The 22,311-nt window shown below is 46.6% G+C and overlaps 1 protein-coding gene across 1 annotated transcript in view; it reads right to left on the bottom strand.

Annotated features, from left to right (window-relative positions):
* Window positions 1-22,311, bottom strand: part of ABR (ABR activator of RhoGEF and GTPase) — a 725,529-nt gene that overhangs the window by 642,251 nt on the left and 60,967 nt on the right. The window lies entirely within an intron of this gene.

The raw sequence follows: 22,311 nt of genomic DNA, 5'->3' as shown, positions 1-22,311 counted from the left end.
CCGATGTACGCAGGTATTTTCATGCATGATTATGAGTCTAGGAACATCTATCCTAAATTTGGTAATAAGATTGCCTATTATAAGAGATTTATAGACGACATATTTCTACTGTGGAATGGCACCAGGGAGGAATTTCATTCTATGTTGAATGAACTCAACAATTTAGAGTCCACGGTCCGCTTCACTGGGGCTTGTGAATATGACTCCATTAATTTTTTGGATGTGACTGTGTTCCGGGATGGAACAAAACTGGGCTCCACATTATACAGGAAGGAAACTGATAGAAACACCTTCCTGCATGCGACCAGTAAGCATCCACCCACCCTCAAATCAAGTCTCCCTATTTCCCAATTTATGAGGGTTCTACGTAATACTAATCCTGATACCGCGGAAGTTCAAATCAGACAGATGAAAGAACGTTTTCTCGAGAGGGGATATACAAGGAACGTGGTCGAGAGCTGTCTCACTAAAGCTAGACGGAGACTTCACCAGAAACGTGATCATGGACAGAATCGGATGATATTTGTGACACAGTATGATGATATGTCTCCCGTTATCTCTAAAACCATGAAAAAGCACTGGCCACTAATAAGATCTGACCCGAAATGTAAGGGTACCTTGGATACTCCACCTATGATGGCCTACAGGCGTGGTAGAAACTTGAAGCAGATCCTTATGCAACCTGCCCGACGCTTTGATGCCAAGGAAAGCAAGACGTGGCTCAACTCTAAGAAGCCAGGTTGTTTCAGATGTGTGACGTGCCGCTCGCTGCTGCCGGGTACTTCCTTTCCACACCCCCACACTGGCAAACTGATCAACATCCGATATAAGCTTCACTGCAGGTTAAGCCATGTTATCTATATGCTCCTATGCCCATGTGGCCTGGCATACGTTGGGATGACGACCTGCACCTTTAGAGAACGAATGGCAAACCATAGGAGCTCGATTCATCAAGCAATTTCATCTGGTACATCTGATAAACCGGTTGCACAGCACTTCCTCAAAGCGGGACATCAGGGTTCAGCACTTAGATGTCGTATGATTGATTGGGTGCCGGAACCCGAGAGGGGCGGAGACCGTACTCTCATCTTGAGGAAATTGGAGGCAAGATGGATTTTCAAATTGGGAACTCTAGCCCCGAATGGGCTAAATGAGAACAATCATCTAGGGATTTTTCTTAGATAATGGACAAGGTTTTTGTCCTTTAAGACCAGTGCACTGTATAGGGGTTATAAAGTATATCTTTTTACATATACAACTTTTAATAGGTGTTCATATATGTATGTGTTTTAGATTTATGCACATATGTATGTGTGTTTATATATTTGTGTGTTTTGTTGTTGTTTTCTTGTCATGATTGATTGTCGTCCGTACCTTACTGGCTCCTTACTACCCACAAATTTTAAACTGAACAACCATAATTGGTAACTTACCAATCTCAGTGATTAGGTGATTTAATCTCCAGTTTTGTACTAATTTTTATGTTAGGATCCCTAATTTTGATACCCGAATATGTGGGATTGGCTGCTGAGTATTTGTCCCATAGTGCTATGGCTATGTTGCTGTATACTATGGGTTTTTGTAGTTTTCTGTAGTTTGTAGTCTTCCCTGTTTGTATTTGGGACTGCGTTTGGGAGGCGATCGTCAGGTTGCTTGGCAACCATATGAAAATGTCATCACCTCCCATCATGTAATCAATGCGGGGAGACGCATTGAAGATTGCTCGGCAACTAGTCAGCTACATCACTTCCGCCCGGGTAGTCATTGGCGGAGTGTGGGGTGACGCTCGGAAGGTTGCTTGGCAACCAGTCCGACACGTCACTTCCGCCCAGGTGCTCATTGGCGGCTGGCGGATATGGGACGGCCTCGTGGCGGTTGCTAGGCAACCGCTACGAGATGAGAGGTCCGCCCGTGATGTTCGTCCGTCTATGCCCGTTTAGTATGGGGCGGAAAACGAAAGGCTCCTCAACTCCATGGTAATGTGTTTAACATTGGAGACATTGATAGACATATGAGATGTTTGCACTAGCACTTACATGTAGTGTTGCTATGGTTGTTCTTGTATACAGTGATGAATACAATGGGCTAACTCCGCCCATATGATGACGCAATTTTGGCGCGTTTTTTGAATGGTGGGTATATAGGGAGCCGGTGAGGCATGGTCAGTTAGGCTGCTGGTATTCTAATTGTGATGTGACAGCTCTTTGATGTTCTTTGTGTCCCCTGATGACGGTCTGGATATGACCGAAAACGTTTGGGCTTTATATAATCATATTGGACTGCAGTAAACAGTCATGCTGTGCTGTCTGGAGAATAAAATTTCGTTTTGATATTCAAATCAATGAAAAAGACTGGTGAGTGCTCCATTTGCCTTTTTCTATATATATATATATATATATATATATATATATATATATATATATATATATATATATATATATATATATATATATATATATATAATAGGATTTTAATACCTACCGGTAAATCCTTTTCTCTTAGTCCGTAGAGGATGCTGGGGACACCATTAGAACCATGGGGTATAGACGGGATCCGCAGGAGACATGGGCATTTTAAGACTTTCAAAAGGGGTGTGCACTGGCTCCTGCCTCTATGCCCCTCCTCCAGATCCCAGTTATAGGAACTGTGCCCAGGGAGACGGACTTATTTCGAGGAAAGGATTTATTGTTAAACTAAGGTGAGATTCATACCAGCGCACACCTCAAGTACGCCGCACAACGTGGCATTCAAAAGCACACAAGCCAACGGCATGAACAATTTCAGCAACAGGCTGACAATAAATGTAACACAACCTGTGTGTAACCACCACTAATAACTGCAGATACAGTATGCACTGGGACGGGCGCCCAGCATCCTCTACGGACTAAGAGAAAAGGATTTACCGGTAGGTATTAAAATTATATTTTCTCATACGTCCTAGAGCAGGCATTTTCAACCAGTGTGCCGCGACCAGTTGCAAGGTGTGCCGCGGAGCCAGAGCAGCTTCCTGCCTCTACAGAGTGAACTGTTGGCCCGGGCTCTTCTTAGAGGATTAGTTATGCTCCGGCCGTGACCCATGCCTTCAAGACGCGGCGGTGTGATATCACAGGTCACGGCCTACGCATCTCACCACCCAGCCAGCCCACCTGCCTGCATACACATCTTCCAGTTTCTGCCTGCATACACAGCTTTCCTTGCCCACCCACATCCACACCTGCCCGACTGCCCGCTGCTCAGTATTCCAGCACTCCACTATGAACAACCCCCACCACTGAGGGACAGGAAGGACAGCTGACATGTAGGGGCTAATATCTGTTATTTTAGTTTTCCTGTGGGGAACAATAGGATTTATGTGGGAAGAATAAAGATTTATGGGGGGTACAATGTGAATAATTCATGTGGGGAGCAATAGGATTTATGTGGGGAGCAATGTAATTGATTTATGTGGGGAGCAATAGGATTTATGTATTGAGCAACATGATTTATGTGGGGAGCAATGCGATTGTTTTTTCTGTGTAGGCCAATGTATGTGTGGATTTTTTTTTTACTGTGAGGGCTAATGAGAGGGGTTTTTTTCTGTGGGGAACTTATGGTGTGCCTTGGCAATTTTAAAATATTGTTCGGTGTGCCGCGAGTAAAAAAAAAAAAAAGTTTGAAAACCACTGTCCTAGAGGATGCTGGGGACACCATTAGAACCATGGGGATATACCAAAGCTCTAGAACGGGCGGGAGAGTGCGGATGACTCTGCAGCACCGATTGACCAAACTTGAGGTCGTCATCGGCCAGGGTATCAAACTTGTAAAACTTTGCAAAAGTGTTTGAACCCGACCAAGTAGCAGCTCGGCAAAGTTGCAATGCCGAGACCCCCCGGGCAGCCGCCCAGGATGAGCCCACCTTTCTAGTAGAATGGGCCTTCACCGATTTCAGCAACGGCAATCCAACCGTGGAATAAGCATGCTGAATCGTGTTACAGATCCAGCGTGCAATGGTCTGTTTGGAAGCAGGACACCCAATCTTGTTGGGACCATACAGGACAAACAGAGCCTCGTTTTTCCTAATCTGAGCCGTTCTGGCGACATAGATTTTCAGAGCTCTGACCACATCCAGAGACTTTGACTCAACAAAAGCGTCGGCACCACAATAGGTTGGTTCATGTGGAAAGATGAAACCACCTTCGGCAGAAAATGCTGACGAGTCCTCAACTCTGCTCTATCTTCATGAAAGATTAAATAAGGACTCTTGTGAGACAAGGCCGCTAACTCAGACACCCGCCTTGCGGATGCCAAAGCCAACAGGATGACCACCTTCCAAGTGAGAAACTTCAACTGCATCTTCTGTAAAGGTTCAAACCAATGTGACTGAAAGGACTGCAACACAACGTTAAGATCCCATGGTGCCACAAATGGAGGTTGGATGTGCAACACACCTTTCACAAAAGTCTTAACTTCTGAAAGGGAGGCCAATTGTTTTTGAAAGAAAACCGATAAGGCTGAAATCTGCACCTTAATTGAGCCCAACTTTAGGCCTGCCTCCACACCTACTTGTAGAAAATGGAGAAAACGTCCTAGCTGAAACTCTTCCGCAGGAGCCTTCTTGGATTTACACCAAGACACATTTTCTCCAAATGCGGTGGTAATGTCTAGACGTTACGCCTTTCCTGGCCTGAAGAAGTGTGGGAATGACTTCACTGGGAATACCTTTTCTGGCTAGGATTTGGCGTTCAACCGCCATGCCGTCAAACGCAGCCGCGGTAAGTCTTGGTATACGCACGACTCCTGCTGTAACAGGTCCTCGCGTAGAGGAAGAGGCCAGGGATCTCCTATGAGTAATTCCTGAAGATCTGGATACCAAGCCAGATGGAGGCTCCACTCTCCTGGATGGAGATCATGTCTGCTTCCCAGTTGTCCACTCCTGGAATGAAGATCGCTGACAGTGCGCTTGTATGCTTTTCCGCCCAGCGAAGAACCTTTGTGACTTCTGCCATTGCCGATCTGCGGGTTTATGTACGCCACTGCTGTAACATTGTCCGACTGGATCAGTAGGGGCAGATTGCGAAGAAGATGTTCCGCCTGCACAAGGCCGTTGTAAATGGCCCTTAACTCCAGAACCTTTATGTGGAGACAAGTTTCCTGGCTTGACCATCTTCCTTGGAAGTTTTCCCCCTGCGTGACTGCTTCCCATCCTCGGAGACTTGCATCCGTGGTTACTAGGATCCAGTCCTGGATCCCGAACCTGCGCCCCTCTAGGAGGTGAGAACTGTGTAGCCACCACAGGAGTGATATTCTGGTCTTGGAAGACAGGATTATCCTCCGGTGCATGTGCAGGTGGGATCCGGACCACTTGTCCAATAGGTCCCACTGAAACACTCTGGCATGGAATCTGCCAAACTGAATGGCCTCGTAGGCCACAACCATCTTCCCCAGCAACCGAGTGCATTGATGGATTGACACTCTTGCTGGTTTCAGAATTTGTTTGACCAGAGTCTGAAGTTCCTGAGCCTTTTCCACTGGAAGAAAAACTCTCTGTAGTTCTGCGTCCAGTATCATTCCTAAAAACGACAACCGCATCGCCGGAATCAACTGTGATTTTGGCAAGTTTAGGAGCCAACCATGTTGTTGAAGAACTGTCAGGGACAGTGCAATGTTTCTCACCAACTGGTCCCTGGATCTCGCCTTTATCAGGAGATCGTACAAGTACGGGATAATCATGACTCCTTGCTTGCGAAGGAGAACCATCATTTCCGCCATTACTTTGGTGAAAATCCAGCCGTGGACAGACCAAACGGTAACGTCTGAAATTGGTAATGACAATCTTGAATTGCAAACCTCAGGTAAGCCTGATGCGGAGGATTAATGGGAACATGCAAGTAGGCATCCTTTATGTCCACCGATACCATAAAATCCCCTTCCTCCAGACTGGAGATCACTGCTCGGAGAGACTCCATCTTGAATTTGAATTTTTTTAGGTAGAAATTGAGGGATTTCAGGTTTAGGATTGGTCTGACAGCCATCCGGCTTCGGGACCACAAACAGGCTTGAATAAAAGGCCTTCCTGTTGTGGCTAGGGAACCCTGACGATGACCTGATTTTCAAACAACTTTTGTATTACGTCGCAAACTACCTCCCTGTCCGGAAGAGAAGCTGGTAAGGCCGATTTGAAAAATCGGCGAGGGGGAAAGTCTTGAAACTCCAGTTTGTACCCTTGGGATACTATTTGTAAAACCCATGGGTCCAGGTCCGAACGAACCCAGAACTGACTGAAGAGTTTGAGACGTGCCCCCACAGGTGCAGACTACCGCAGAGGAGCCCCAGCGTCATGCGCTGGATTTGGCAGAAGTCGGGGAGGACTTCTGCTCCTGGGAACCCGCCACGGCTGGTGATCTTTTACCCTTTCCCCTTCCTCTAGTAGCAAGGAAGGAAGAACCTCGCCCTTTCTTGTATTTATTGGGCCGAAAGGACTGCATTTGATAGTGGTGTGTTTTCTTTTGTTGTGAAGGCACATAAGGCAAAAATGATAACTTACCCGCAGTAGCCGTAGATACCAAATCAGCTAGGCTGTCACCAAACAAGACACCACCTTTATATGGTAGAGATTACATATTTTTCTTGGAGTCAGCATCAGCATTCCATTGATGAATCCACAATGCTCGCCTAGCTGAGACTGCCATGGCATTGGCCTTTGATCCCAAAAGGCCAATATCTCTCGCAGTTTCCTATAGGTAAGATGCAGCGTCCTTGATATAACCCTGCGTCAAGAGGATGCTATCCCTATCTAGGGTATCTATATCAGATGACAAGTTATCTACCCACTTTTCGATAGCACTACTCACACACGCGGATGCAATGACCGGTCTGAGTAGCGTACCTGTGGTCGTATAAATGGATTTTAACGTACTTTCCTGCTTACGATCTGCAGGGTATTTAAGGGCTGCCGTGCCAGGTGACGGAAGAGCCACCTTTTTCGACAAACGCTATAGGGCCTTGTCTACAATGGGGGGTGAGTGACTCCCACTTTCCCTATCCCCAGAGGGAAACAGATAAGCCACCGGAATCCTTTTGGGAATCTGAAACTTTCTGTCAGGACATTCCCAGACTTTTTCAAATAGAGTATTCAGTTCATGAGAGGGAGGAAACGTTATCTCAGGTTTCTTTTCCTTATACATACAGACCCTTTTATCAGGAACAGCAGGGTCCTCAGTGATATGTAATACCTCTTTAACAGCCACAATCATGTACTGAATGCTCTTTGCCAATTTTGGATCTAATCTGGAATCGCTATAGTCGACATCAGTGTCTGCCAACTGGGCAAACGTACTTTTCTGTGACCCCGAGGGGACCTGGACTTGTATTAACATATCCTCCACAGATTTCTTCCATGCCTGGGTCTGAGACTCAGACCTGTCTAATCTCTCACTAATATGAACCACATTAGCATTCAAAACATTTACCCAATCAGGAGTCGGCGGTGCCGACAGGGTCACCCCCACAGTCTTTTGTGTCTCTAATACAGCCTCCTCCTGGGAAGAGCACTCAGCCTCAGACATGTCGACACACGTGTAACAAACACCCACAGACACACCGGGCAAATAGGGGACAGACCCACAGTAAAGTCTGTCAGAGAGACACAGAGGGAATTTGCCAGCTCACAACCCAGCGCCAAATCAACGGGTCTGAAGCGACTAATAAAATGCCCCAGACCTGCAGCGCTTTTAATATCAAGTATATTGCACCAAATTATCCTGTGGCCCCCACCCCCGTTTTGCACCCTGATACTTGTCAGCAGTGTGAGGAAGGACCAGCATCTCTGCAGCTTGTGGAGAGGAAATGGCACCGAGTGAGCTGTGAGGAAGAAGCTCCGCCCCCTTAATGGCGGGCTTCTGTCCCGCTTATTTTAATAAATAATTATACTGGCGGGGTTAGGACAGTGCCTTGGCACTAATGTCCCCTCTTGCCAGTGGAAATTAGTTTTTTTCTAGCTGCCCAGGGCACCCAGCGCAAGCCCCCCCCCGCACCTTGTAGTGCTGTGTGTGTGGGAGCCTCAGAAATGCCGTCACTGAAGTCTTCTGACATCTGGCTCTGTAAGGGGGTGACGGCCGACTGTGGGATTGAGCATCTAGGCGTACCCAGCGATCAGCACCCTCAGGATCAGGAGCTAATGGTGTCCTGTAGCCAGAAGCAGAGCCACTGAACTCACTGGAAGTTGGTCATACTTCTCTCCCCTAAGTCCCACGAAGCAGGGAGACTGTTGCCAGCAGCCTCCCTGAACATAAAAAACCTAACAAAAGTCTTTTTCAGCGAAACTCAGTAGAGCTCCCCTGTAGTGCATCCAGTCTCACTGGGCACAATTCTAAAACTGGGGTCTGGAGGAGGGGCATAGAGGGAGGAGCCAGTGCACACCTCTTTTGAAAGTCTTAAAGTGCCCATGTCTCCTGCGGATCCCGTCTGTACCCCATGGTTCTAATGGTGTCCCCAGCATCCTCTAGGACATATAAGAAATTATAATATATATATATATATATATATATATATATATATATATATATATATATATATATATATATATATATACACATATATACACACACACACACACACACACACAGGTTGAGTATCCCATATCCAAATATTCCGAAATACGGAATATTCCGAAATACGGACTTTTTTGAGTGAGAGTGAAATAGTGAAACCTTTGTTTTTTGATGGCACAATGTACACAAACTTTGTTTAATACACAAAGTTATTAAAAATATTGTATTAAAGTACCTTCAGGCTGTGTGAATAAGGTGTATATGAAACATAAATAAATTGTGTGAATGTAGACACACTTTGTTTAATGCACAAAGTTCGAAAAAATATTGGCTAAAATTGACTTCAGGCTGTTTGTATAAGGTATAAATGATACACAAATGCATTCTGTGCTTAGACTTGGGTCCCATCACCATGATATCTCATTATGGTTTGCAATTATTCCAAAATACGGAAAAATCCGATATCCAAAATAACTCTGGTCCCAAGCATTTTGGATAAGGGATACTCAATATGTATGTATGTATGTATGTATGTATGTATGTATGTATGTATGTATGTATGTATGTATGTATGTATGTATATATATATATATATATATATATATATATATATATATATATATATATATATAAGATTTTAAACCTACCAGTAAATCTTTTTCTCCTAGTCCGTAGAGGATGCTGGGCACTCCGTAAGGACCATGGGGTATAGACAGGCTCCGCAGGAGACATGGGCACTCTCAGACTTTAGATGGGTGTGAACTGGCTCCTCCCTCTATGCCCCTCCTCCAGACCTCAGTTAAAGAACTGTGCCCAGAGGAGACGGACAGTACGAGGAAAGGATTTTTGTTAATCTAAGGGCAAGATACATACCAGCCCACACCATCCACACCGTACAACATGGAATATACAAGACCAGTTAACAGTATGAACAAAAACAGCATCAGCCAGAGACTGATCCAAACCGTAACATAACCCTTATGTAAGCAACAACTATATACAAGCCTTGCAGAATTAGTCCGCACTGGGATGGGCGCCCAGCATCCTCTACGGACTAGGAGAAAAAGATTTACCGGCAGGTTTAAAATCTTATTTTCTCTTACGTCCTAGAGGATGCTGGGGACTCCGTAAGGACCATGGGGATTATACCAAAGCGCCAGACCGGGCGGGAGAGTGCAGATGACTCTGCAGCACCGACTGAGCAAACATGAGGTCTTCATCAGCCAGAGTATCAAACTTGTAGAATTTTGCAAATGTGTTTCAACCCGACCAAGTAGCTGCTCGGCAAAGCTGTAAAGCCGAGACGCCCCTGGCAGCCGCCCAAGAAGAGCCCACCTTCCTCGTGGAATGGGCTTTTACAGAATTAGCTAACGGCAACCCAACCGTAGAATGAGCCTGCTGAATCGTGTTACAGATCCAGCGAACAATAGTCTGCTTAGAAGCAGGAGCGCCAACCTTGTTGGCCGCATATAGGACAAACAGTGCCTTTGTTTTCCGAACTCGAGCCGTCCTGGCTACATAAATTTTTAAGGCCCTGACTACATCAAGGGACTTGGAATCCTCCAAGTCCCCTGTAGCCACCGGCACCACAATAGGTTGGTTCATATGAAACGGCGAAACCACCTTAGGCAGAAATTGACGAGGAGTTCTCAACTCTGCTCGATCCACATGAAAAATCAGATAGGGGCTCTTGTGAGACAAAGCCGCCAATTCGGACACCCGCCTTGCAGATGCCAAGGCCAGCAACATGACCACTTTCCTAGTGAGAAATTTGAATTCAACCGTTTTAAGAGGTTCAAACCAGTGAGATTTAAGGAACTGTAACACCACGTTAAATTCCCACGGTGCCACTGGGGGCACAAAAGGAGGCTGGATGTGCAGCACTCCCTTTACAAAAGTCTGGACTTCTGGAAGAGAAGCCAATTCCTTCTGAAAGAATATAGATATGTTCCATTAAGGTGCAGATTTCGGCGCTAACTTTAGGCCCATATCCACTCCCGTCTGTAGAAAGTGGAGAAAACGGCCCAGGTGGAAATCTTCCGTAGGAGCATTCTTGGCTTCACACCAAGATACATATTTCCTCCAGATACGGTGATAATGCTTCGCCGTCACTTCCTTCCTAGCTTTGATAAGAGTAGGGATTACTTCCCCCGGAATACCCTTCCTAGCTAGGATTTGGTGTTCAACCACCATGCCGTCAAACGTAACCGCGGTAAGTCTTGGAACACACAGGGTCCCTGTTGCAACAGGTCCTCCCTGGTAGGAAGAGGCCATGGATCTTCTGTGAGCATTTCCTGAAGATCTGAATACCAGGCTCTTCGAGGCCAATACGGAACAATGAGTATTGTCTGCACTCTTTTTCGTCTTATGATTCTCAATATTTTTGAGATGAGCGGAAGTGGAGGGACCACATAGACCGACTGAAACACCCATGGTGTCACCAGGGCGTCCACCGCTACTGCCCGAGGGTCCCTTGACCTGGAACAATACGTCCGAAGCTTCTTGTTGAGGCATGACGCCATCATGTCTATTTGAGGAAGTCCCCAACGACTAGTTATCTCTGCAAAAACTTCTTGATGAAGTCCCCACTCTCCTGGATGGAGATAGTGTCTGCTGAGGAAGTCTGCATCCCAGTTGTCCACTCCCGGAATGAGGACTGCTGACAGAGCGTTTACATGATTTTCCGCCCAGCGAAGAATCCTGGTGGCTTCCGCCATTGCCACTCTGCTCCTTGTCCCGCGCCTTGGCGGTTTACATGCGCCACGGCTGTGACATTGTCTGACTGAATCAGAACGGGAAGGTCGCGAAGAAGATTCTCCGCTTGTTGTAGGCCGTTGTATATGGCCCTTAATTCCAGCACGTTGATGTGTAGACAAGCCTCCTGGCTTGACCATAGTCCCTGAAAATTTCTTCCTTGTGCGACTGCTCCCCATCCTCGGAGGCTCGCGTCCGTGGTCACAAGAATCCAGTCTTGAATGCTGAACCTGCGACCCTCTAGAAGGTGAGCACTCTGAAGCCACCACAGGAGAGATACCCTGGCCCTGGGGGACAGGCTTATTTTCTGATGTATTTGTAGATGGGACCCCGACCACTTGTCCAGAAGGTCCCACTGAAACGTCCTCGCATGGAACCTGCCGAAGGGGATGGCCTAGTAGGCCGCCACCATTTTTCCCAATACTCGAGTGCATTGATGAACTGACACTCTTTTTGGTTTTAACAGGTCCCTGACCATGTTCTGGAGTTCCTGGGCTTTTTCCGTTGGGAGAAAAACCCTCTTCTTTTCTGTGTCCAGAATCATGCCCAAAAACAATAGCCGAGTCGTCGGAATCAACTGCGACTTTGGTAGATTTAGAATCCAGCCGTGTTGCTGCAGCACTCTCAGGGAGAGCGACACGCTTTTCAGTAACTGATCTCTCGATCTCGCTTTTATCAGGAGATCGTCCAAGTATGGGATAATTGTGACTCCTTGCCTGCGCAGGAGCACCATCATTTCCGCCATTACCTTGGTGAAAATCCTCGGGGCCGTGGAAAGCCCAAACGGCAACGTTTGAAACTGGTAATGACAGCCCTGTACAGCGAATCTCAGGTACGCCTGATGAGGGGGATGAATGGGGACGTGAAGGTATGCATCCTTTATGTCTAGCGATACCATAAAATCCCCCCTTCCAGGCTGGAGATCACTGCCCGGAGAGATTCCATCTTGAATTTGAACCTTTTCAAATACAGGTTCAGGGATTTTAGATTCAGAATGGGTCTGACCGAGCCATCCGGCTTCGGGACCACAAATAGGGTTGAATAATACCCCTTCCCCTGTTGCATTAGGGGAACCTTGATAATCACTTGCTGTTGACACAGCTTTTGTATGGCAGCTGAAACTATTTCCGTCTCTGGGGGAGAAGCTGGCAAAGCCGATTTGAAAAATCGTCGAGGAGGCACTTCTTCGAACTCCAGTTTGTAGCCTTGGGATACAATTTCAATAGCCCAAGGATCCAAATCCGACTGAACCCAGACCTGGCTGAATAGTCGAAGACGTGCCCCCACCGGTGCGGACTCCCTCAGCGGATCCCCAGCGTCATGCGGTGGATTTTGTAGAGGCCGGGGAGGACTTTTGATCCTGGGAACTAGCCGTAGCAGGCGTTCTCTTCCCTCTACCTGTACCTCTGGCGAGGAAGGAAGAGCCCCAACCCTTTCTGAACTTATGCGACCGAAAGGACTGCATCTGATATTGAGGAGTTTTCTTTTGCTGTGGGGGGACATAAGGTAAAAAGGAAGACTTACCCGCGGTAGCTGTGGAAACCAGGTCCGCGAGTCCCTCCCCAAATAAAACCTCACCCTTGTAAGGTAAAGTTTCCATATGTCTCTTTGAATCGGCATCACCCGTCCACTGGCGGGTCCACAGGGACCGTCTAGCAGAAACTGCCATGGCATTGGCTCTTGAACCCAACAGCCCAATGTCTCTCGCAGCCTCTCTCATATATTACGCTGCGCCTTTAATGTAACCCAAGGTCAACAAAATGCTATCTTTATCTAGGGTGTCAATGTCAGATGACAAGTTATCTGCCCATGCTGCATTTGCGCTACCCACCCATGCCGACGCTACTGCCGGTCTGAGCAGGGCACCTGTATGTGTATAAATTGATTTTAAGGTAGTTTCCTGTCTGTGATCAGCAGGATCCTTGAGTGCTGCTGTGTCTGGAGACGGTAGCGCCACCTTTTTGGACAAGCGCGTCAAAGCCTTATCCACCGTGGGCGAAGACTCCCACCGTAACCTGTCCTGTGAGGGGAAAGGATACGCCATAATAATTCTCTTGGGAATCTGCAGTTTCTTGTCTGGAGTTTCCCAAGCTTTTTCAAATAAAGCATTCAGCTCATGAGATGGGGGAAACGATACCTCAGGTTTCTTTTCCTTAAACATGCATACCCTCGTGTCAGGTACAGAGGGGTCCTCTGTGATATGCAAAACATCTTTTATTGCAATAATCATATAATGAATACTCTTGGCCACTCTTGGGTGTAACCTTGCATCATCATAGTCGACACTGGAGTCAGAATCCGTGTCGGTATCAGTGTCAGCTATCTGGGAAAGGGGACGTTTATGAGACCCCGAAGGGCCTTGTGACACAGTCAAAGCCATGGATTGACTCCCTGCTTTTTCCCTGGACTCTGCTTTGTCCAATCTTTTATGTAATAAAGTCACATTTGCATTTAAAACATTCCACATATCCAACCAATCAGGTGTCGGCGGTGCCGACGGAGACACCACAATCATCTGCTCTGCCTCCTCCCTAGACGAGCCTTCCGCTTTAGACATGCCGACACACGTACTGACACCCCCACACACACTGGGATATACAAATATGGGGACAGCCCCCCAATAAGGCCCTTTAAAGAGACAGAGAGAGAGTATGCCAGCACACACCCAGCGCCACTGGACACTGGAAACAAGTCCCAGTCTGTACAGCGCTTTTATAGATATATTGTACACTTTCTGCGCCAAATAAATGTGCCCCCCCCCTCGTTTTTGCCCTCTGTACTTGTGTTTAGCAGGGGAGAGTCCGGGAGCAGCTTCTCTGCAGCTTGCTGTGGAGAAAATGGCGCTGGTTAGTGCTGGAGGATCAAGCTCTGCCCCCTCAACGGCAGACTTCGGTCCCACTCAAATTCTTTATACTGGCGGGGGTTTTGTAATATACTGCCTCTGCAGTACCTATTATTCGTGCCAGTGTCCCTTGAGGTAATTATTGCTGCCCAGGACGCCCCCCCTGCGCCCTGCACCCTTACTGTGCCTTATGTGTGTGAGAGTGTGGGAGCAATGGCGCGCAGCGTGACCGCTGCGCGGTACCTCAGTGAAGATCTGAAGTCTTCTGCCGCCTGTGAAGTCTTCTTTCTTCTTATACTCACCCGGCTTCTATCTATCGGCTCTGTGAGGAGGACGGCGGCGCGGCTCTGGGACGAACAGCGAGGACGACACCTGTGTTCCGACCCTCTGGAGCCAATGGTGTCCAGTAGCCTAAGAAGCACAGCCTATCATTTAAGTAGGTCTGCTTCTCTCCCATCAGTCCCACGATGCAGTGAGCCTGTTGCCAGCAGTGCTCCCTGAAAATAAAAAAACCTAACAAAAGTCTTTTCAGAGAAACTCAGTAGAGCTCCCCTGCAGTGCATCCAGTCTCCTCTGGGCACAAGATCTAACTGAGGTCTGGAGGAGGGACATAGAGGGAGGAGCCAGTTCACACCCATCTAAAGTCTTAAGAGTGCCCATGTCTCCTGCGGAGCCCGTCTATACCCCATGGTCCTTACGGAGTCCCCAGCATCCTCTAGGACACAAGAGATAGATATATATATATATATATATATATATAGATATATATATAGATATATATATATAGATATATATATAGATATATATATATATATATTGCTCAAAAAAATAAAATAACACATCCTAGATCTGAATGAATGAAATATTCTTATTAAATACTTTGTTCTTTACATAGTTGAATGTGCTGACAGCAAAATCACACAAAAATTATCAATGGAAATCAAATTTATTAACCCATGGAGGTCTGGATTTGGAGTCACACTCAAAATTAAAGTGGAAAAACACACTACAGGCTGATCCAACTTTGAGGTAATGTCCTTAAAACAAGTCAAAATGAGGCTCAGTAGTGTCTGTGGCCTCCTCGTGCCTGTATGACCTCCCTACAATGCCTGGGCATGCTCCTGATGAGGTGTCGGATGGTCTCCTGAGGGATCTCCTCCCAGACCTGGACTAAAGCATCCGCCAACTCCTGGACAGTCTGTGGTGCAACGTGGCATTGGTGGATGGAGCGAGACATGATGTCACAGATGTGCTCAATTGGAAGCAGGTCTGGGGAACGGGCGGGCCAGTCCATAGCATCAATGCCTTCGTCTTGCAGGAACTGCTGACACACTCCAGCCACATGAGGTCTAGCATTGTCTTGCATTAGGAGGAACCTAGGGCCAACCGCACCAGCATATGGTCTCACAAGGGGTCTGAGGATCTCATCTCGGTACCTAATGGCAGTCAGGCTACCTCTGGCGAGCACATGGAGGGCTGTGCGGCCCCTCAAAGAAATGCCACCCCACACCATTACTGACCCACTGCCAAACCGGTCATGCTGGAGGATGTTGCAGGCAGCAGAATGTTCTCCTTGGCGTCTCCAGACTCTGTCACGTCTGTCACATGTGCTCAGTGAGAACCTGCTTTCATCTGTGAAGAGCACAGGGCGCCAGTGGCGAATTTGCCAATCTTGGTGTTCTCTGGCAAATGCCAAACGTCCTGCACGGTGTTGGGCTGTAAGCACAACCCCCACCTGTGGGCGTCGGGCCCTCATACCACCCTCATGGAGTCTGTTTCTGATCGTTTGAGTAGACACATGCACATTTGTGGCTTGCTGGAGGTCATTTTGCAGAGCTCTGGCAGTGCTCCTCCTGTTCCTCCTTGCACAAAGGTGGAGGTAGCGGTCCTGCTGCTGGGTTGTTGCCCTCCTACGGCCTACTCCACGTCTCCTGATGTACTGGCCTGTCTCCTGGTAGCGCCTCCATGCTCTGGACACTACACTGACAGACACAGCAAACCTTCTTGCCACAGCTCGCATTGATGTGCCATCCTGGATGAGCTGCACTACCTGAGCCACCTGTGTGGGTTGTAGGGAGGTCATACAGGCACGTGGAGGCCACACACACTACTGAGCCTCATTTTGACTTGTTTTAAAGGACATTACATCAAAGTTGGATCAGCCTGTAGTGTGTTTTTCCACTTTAATTTTGAGGGTGACTCCAAATCCAGACCTCCATGGGTTAATAAATTTGATTTCCATTGATAATTTTTGTGTGATTTTGTTGTCAGCACATTCAACTATGTAAAGAACAAAGTATTTAATAAGAATATTTCATTCATTCAGATCTAGGATGTGTTGTTTAAGTGTTCCCTTTATTTTTTGAGCAGTGTACATTAATTTGTTATAGCACTGACCATGGTAAAGTATGATGTTACAGAATATTGCGGAGTAATCGATCCGGCTCCAGAGACTGCACAGACGGGAACACGAAGCTACGGAAGTCTGCCGGCAGACTACAGATTCATCCACTACACCACCAACGAGGACCCCCACACAGCGGCAACTGAAATTGAGGTAGGTTAAGGGTAAATCCCTGACCTATTGCTCCCATTGCCAGCGGGGACAGTATTTTACAGGACTCTAGCACCAACATTGCCCTGCTCACAGGGACATTTGTTTTCAGTGACGGGACAAGTCATAACACTGCAGAGACTGCTCACATGTGAGAATTACAGGATACAGAGCCCATACTAAACCTCATTTCTTAGATCAAAGACTATTGAGAAATTAGGTATTCAAAATAGCCAACACCAGTGGGGTAAAACGCCTTTGCAGTGTGCCCACAGGGATTATATATGTTTGTCTATGTGTTACATGTTTGTTCTGTGTACCGGTACTAGGGAGGAAATATATCAATAGTATATACCCACCGCTGCACAGATTTTATTCAATTGATACAATATTTTAATGAAGATTTTTTCATGCAAATAAATTGATAATTTTATTCATAATTTCTGTCTCATTGTGGACATTTTTTATAGAGCATAATATTTATTTCCTTGCTCCAGCTAGGGATGCGCTAAAAACCTTATCCATCACGTACTGACATAGCTTGACTTTGGTGTTCAGCTTGCATCTCTTTGGACGTTTTCCTTGGCTGTTTTTCTACCATTCTAAAATATCCTTTTGTTTAATATGGGGGTCGATTTTCCTCTGGTGGACGCATCCAGGGAGTTGGACTACAGTCCCAAGGCCTTTAAACATTAATAATAATTGCAACTGTAGTCACAGGAACATCAAACTCCTTTAACATGCTGGTCTAGAATTTTCAGTTTGACCTGCTCAGACAATGCTATCCTTTGATACCAAACAGCTAATGGACTACTTTTCTCTAATTAAATTTGCTGAATGATTGGATAGAAGAACAAATACAATTGTGACGCTAATTCAAGAAAGCAATTTGTTTGAAATATCACTATAATTCAGTTATTTATTATCTTTTCTAAGGGGTAACAACAAATATGTCCAGGCCATTTTAGAAACTTTGGAGAATAAGCAATTAATCTATTTTCTCGGTTTCTTTGCTTTATTATATGAGATAATAAAGGAATGCAGGTATTCATGAGACAATAGCTTTTAATGTCAATTTTCAGGAGAAATGAAGCATATTGTTTCAATAACATGTAAGGGTACCAACAAATATGTCCATAACGCTATAACTGATGTGTTTAGGGCAGATTACTTCTATTGACACTGGTGCAAAACAAAAACACTTTACTGCCGAGCGGTATGCTGTTCATTTAGCTTATTTTCCACATGCATGCATTTCTTTATGGTATGTTGTTTAACTGCCCATGTCCTATGCAAGCTTACTCAGCGTGTCATACAGTAGGTACTGTATGCAGGAACGAAATGCAGGGAAGCATTTTATCACAGACAGGGCAAGATATATGGCCCATTTCTGTACATTCTGTGATAAATTTATTCTCAAAAATAAGAATTTACTTACCGATAATTCTATTTCTCGGAGTCCGTAGTGGATGCTGGGGTTCCTGAAAGGACCATGGGGAATAGCGGCTCCGCAGGAGACAGGGCACAAAAAGTAAAGCTTTAGGATCAGGTGGTGTGCACTGGCTCCTCCCCCTATGACCCTCCTCCAAGCCAGTTAGGTACTGTGCCCGGACGAGCGTACACAATAAGGGAGGAATTATGAATCCCGGGTAAGACTCATACCAGCCACACCAATCACACCGTACAACTTGTGATCTAAACCCAGTTAACAGTATGATAACAGCGGAGCCTCTGAAAAGATGGCTCACAACAATAATAACCCGATTTTTGTAACTATGTACAAGTATTGCAGATAATCCGCACTTGGGATGGGCGCCCAGCATCCACTACGGACTCCGAGAAATAGAATTATCGGTAAGTAAATTCTTATTTTCTCTATCGTCCTAGTGGATGCTGGGGTTCCTGAAAGGACCATGGGGATTATACCAAAGCTCCCAAACGGGCGGGAGAGTGCGGATGACTCTGCAGCACCGAATGAGAGAACTCCAGGTCCTCTTTTGCCAGGATATCAAATTTGTAGAATTTTACAAACGTGTTCTCCCCTGACCACGTAGCTGCTCGGCAGAGTTGTAATGCCGAGACCTCTCGGGCAGCCGCCCAAGATGAGCCCACCTTCCTTGTGGAATGGGCCTTAACCGATTTAGACTGTGGCAGGCCTGCCTCAGAATGTGCAAGTTGAATTGTGTTACAAATCCAACGAGCAATCGCCTGCTTAGAAGCAGACGCACCCAACTTGTTGGGTGCATACAGTATAAACAGCGAGTCAGATTTTCTGACTCCAGCTGTCCTGGAACATATTTTCAGGGCCCTGACAACTCCTAGCAACTTGGAGTCCTCCAAGTCCCTAGTAGGTGCAAGGCACCACAATAAGCTGGTTCAGGTGAAACACTGACACCACCTTAGGGAGAGAACTGGGGACGAGTCCGCAGCTCTGCCCTGTCCGAATGGACAAACAGATATGGGCTTTTTTAAGAAAAAACCACCAATTTGACACTCGCCTGGTCCAGGCCAGGGCCAAGAGCATGGTCACTTTTTATGTGAGATGCTTCAAATCCACATATTTGACTGGTTTTAAACCAATGTGATTTGAGGAATCCCAGAACTACGTTGAGATCCCACAGTGCCACTGGAGGCACAAAAAAGGGGTTTGTATATGCAATACTCCCTTGACAAACTTCTGGACTTCAGGAACTGAAGCCAATTCTTTCTGGAAGAAAATTTACAGGGCCGAATTTGAACCTTAATGGACCCCAATTTGAGGCCCATAGACACTCCTGTTTGCAGGAAATGCAGGAAACGACCGAGTTGAAATTTCTTTGTGGGGCCTTCCTGGCCTCACACCACGCAACATATTTTCGCCACACGTGGTGATAATGTTGTGCGGTCACCTCCTTTCTGGCTTTGACCAGGGTAGGAATGACCTCTTCCGGAATGCCTTTTTTCCCTTAGGATCCGGCTTTCCATCGCCATGCCGACAAACGCAGCTGCGGTAAGTCTTGGAACAGACATGGTACTTGCTGAAGCAAGTCCCTTCTTAGCGGCAGAGGCCATAAGACCTCTGTAAGCATCTCTTGAAGTTCCGGGTACCAAGTCCTTCTTGGCCAATCCGGAGCCATGAGTATAGTTCTTACTCCTCTACGTCTTATAATTCTCAGCACCTTAGGTATGAGAAGCAGAGGAGGGAACACATACACCGACTGGTACACCCACGGTGTTACCAGAACGTCCACATCTATTGCCTGAGGGTCTCTTGACCTGGCGCAATACCTGTCCCGTTTTTTGTTCAGACGGGACGCCATCATGTCCACCTTTGGTATTTCCCAACGGTTTACAATCATGTGGAAAAAACTTCTCAATGAAGTTTCCACTCTCCCGGGTGGAGGTCGTGCTGAGGAAGTCTGCTTCCCAGTTTCCATTCCCGGGATGAAAAACTGCTGACAGTGTTATCACATGATTTTCCGCCCAGCGAAAAGTCCTTGCAGTTTCTGCCATTGCCCTCCTGCTTCTTGTGTCGCCCTGTCTGTTTACGTGGGCGACTGCCGTGATGTTTTTCCCACTGGATCAATACCGGCTGACCTTGAAGCAGAGGTCTTGCTAAGCTTAGAGCATTATAAATTTACCCTTAGCTCCAGTATATTTATGTGGAGAAAAGTCTCCATACTTGATCACACTCCCTGGAAATTTTTTCCTTGTGTGACTGCTCCCCAGCCTCTCAGGCTGGGCTCCGTGGTTACCAGCATCCAATCCTGAATGCCGAATCTGCTGCCCTCTAGAAGATGAGCACTCTATAACCACCACAGGAGAGACACCCTTGTCCTTGGATATTGGGTTATCCGCTGATGCATCTGAAGATGCGATCCGGACCATTTGTCCAGCAGATCCCACTGAAAAGTTCTTACGTGAAATCTGCCGAATGGAATTGCTTCGTAGGAAGCCACCATTTTTACCAGGACCCTTGTGCAATGATGCACTGTTTTTAGGAGGTTCCTGACTTGCTCGGATAACTCCCTGGCTTTCTCTTCCGGGAGAAACACCTTTTTCTGGACTGTGTCCAGAATCATCCCTAGGCACAGCAGACGTGTCGTCGGGATCAGCTGCGATTTTGGAATATTTAGAATCCACCCGTGCTGATTGTAGCAGTATCCGAGATAGTGCTACTCCGACCTCCAACTGTTCCCTGGACTATGCCCCTATCAGGAGATCGTCCAAGTAAGGGATAATTAAGACGCCTTTTCTTCGAAGAAGAATCATCAATTCGGCCATTACCTTGGTAAAGACCCCAGGGTGCCGTGGACAATCCAAACGGCAGCGTCTGAAACTGATAGTGACAGTTCTGCACCACGAACCTGAGGTACCCTTAGTGAGAAGGGCAAATTTGGGACATAGAGGTAAGCATCCCTGATGTCCCGGGACACTATATAGTCCCCTTATTCCTGGTTCGTTATCACTGCTCTGAGTGACTTCATCTTAATTTGAACCTTTGTAAGTGTTCAAAAACAAATTTTTAGAATAAGTCTCACCTAGCCTTCTGGCTTCAGTACCACAATATAGTGTGGAATAATACCCCTTTTCTGTAGTAGGAGGGGTAATTTAATTATCACCTGCTGGGAATACAGCTTGTGAATTTTTTCCCATACTACCTCCTTGTCGGAGGGAGACTTGGTAAAGCAGACTTCAGTAGCATGCGAAGGGGAAACGTCTCGACATTCCCATCTGTACCCCCGGGATACTACTTGTAGGATCCAGGGGTCCTGTACGGTCTCAGCGCCATGCTGAGAACTTGTCAGACGTGGTGGAACGCTTCTGTTCCGTGGAATGGGCTGCCTGCTGCAGTCTTCTTCCCTTTCCTCTATCCCTGGGCAGATATGATCTTATAGGGACGAGAGGACTGAGGCTGAAAAGACGGTGTCTTTTTCTGCAGAGATGTGACTTAGGGTAAAAAACGGTGGATTTTCCAGCAGTTGCCGTGACCACCAGGTCCGATGGACCGACCCCAAACAAGTCCTCTTCCTGTATACGGCCATACTGTGCCGTTTGGAATCTGCATCACCTGACCACTGTCGTGTCCATAACATCTTCTGGCAGTTATGGACATCGCGTTTATTCATGATGCCAGAGTGCAAATATCCCTCTGTGCATCTCGCATATATAGAAATGCTCTATAGTCAATAAAATACTGTCCCTGTCAAGGGTATCAATATTTTTAGTCAGGGAATCCGACCAAGCCCCCCTAGCTCTGCACATCCAGGCTGAGGCGATCGCTGGCCGCAGTATAACACCAGTATGTGTGTATATACTTTTTATTATATTTTCCAGCCTTGTCAGCTGGTCCTTGAGGACGGCCCTATCTATAGACGGTACCGCCACTTGTTTTGATAAGCGTGTGAGCGCCTTATCCACCTTAAAGGGTGTTTCCCAACGCGCCCTAACTTCTGGCGGGAAAGGGTATACCGCCCATAATTTTCTATCGGGGGGAACCCACGCATCATCACACACTTTATTTAATTTATCTGATTCAGGAAAAACTATGGTAGTTTTTTCACATCCCACATAATACCCTCTTTTGTGGTACTTGTAGTATCAGAAATACGTAACACCTCCTTCATTGCCTTTAACGTGTGGCCCTAATAAGG

Source organism: Pseudophryne corroboree, chromosome 2, assembly GCF_028390025.1.
Source record: "Pseudophryne corroboree isolate aPseCor3 chromosome 2, aPseCor3.hap2, whole genome shotgun sequence".
NCBI classification, from domain to species: domain Eukaryota; kingdom Metazoa; phylum Chordata; class Amphibia; order Anura; family Myobatrachidae; genus Pseudophryne; species Pseudophryne corroboree.
Note: the sequence above shows the minus strand (reverse complement) of the source record. Positions and strands in the feature narration are given on the sequence as shown.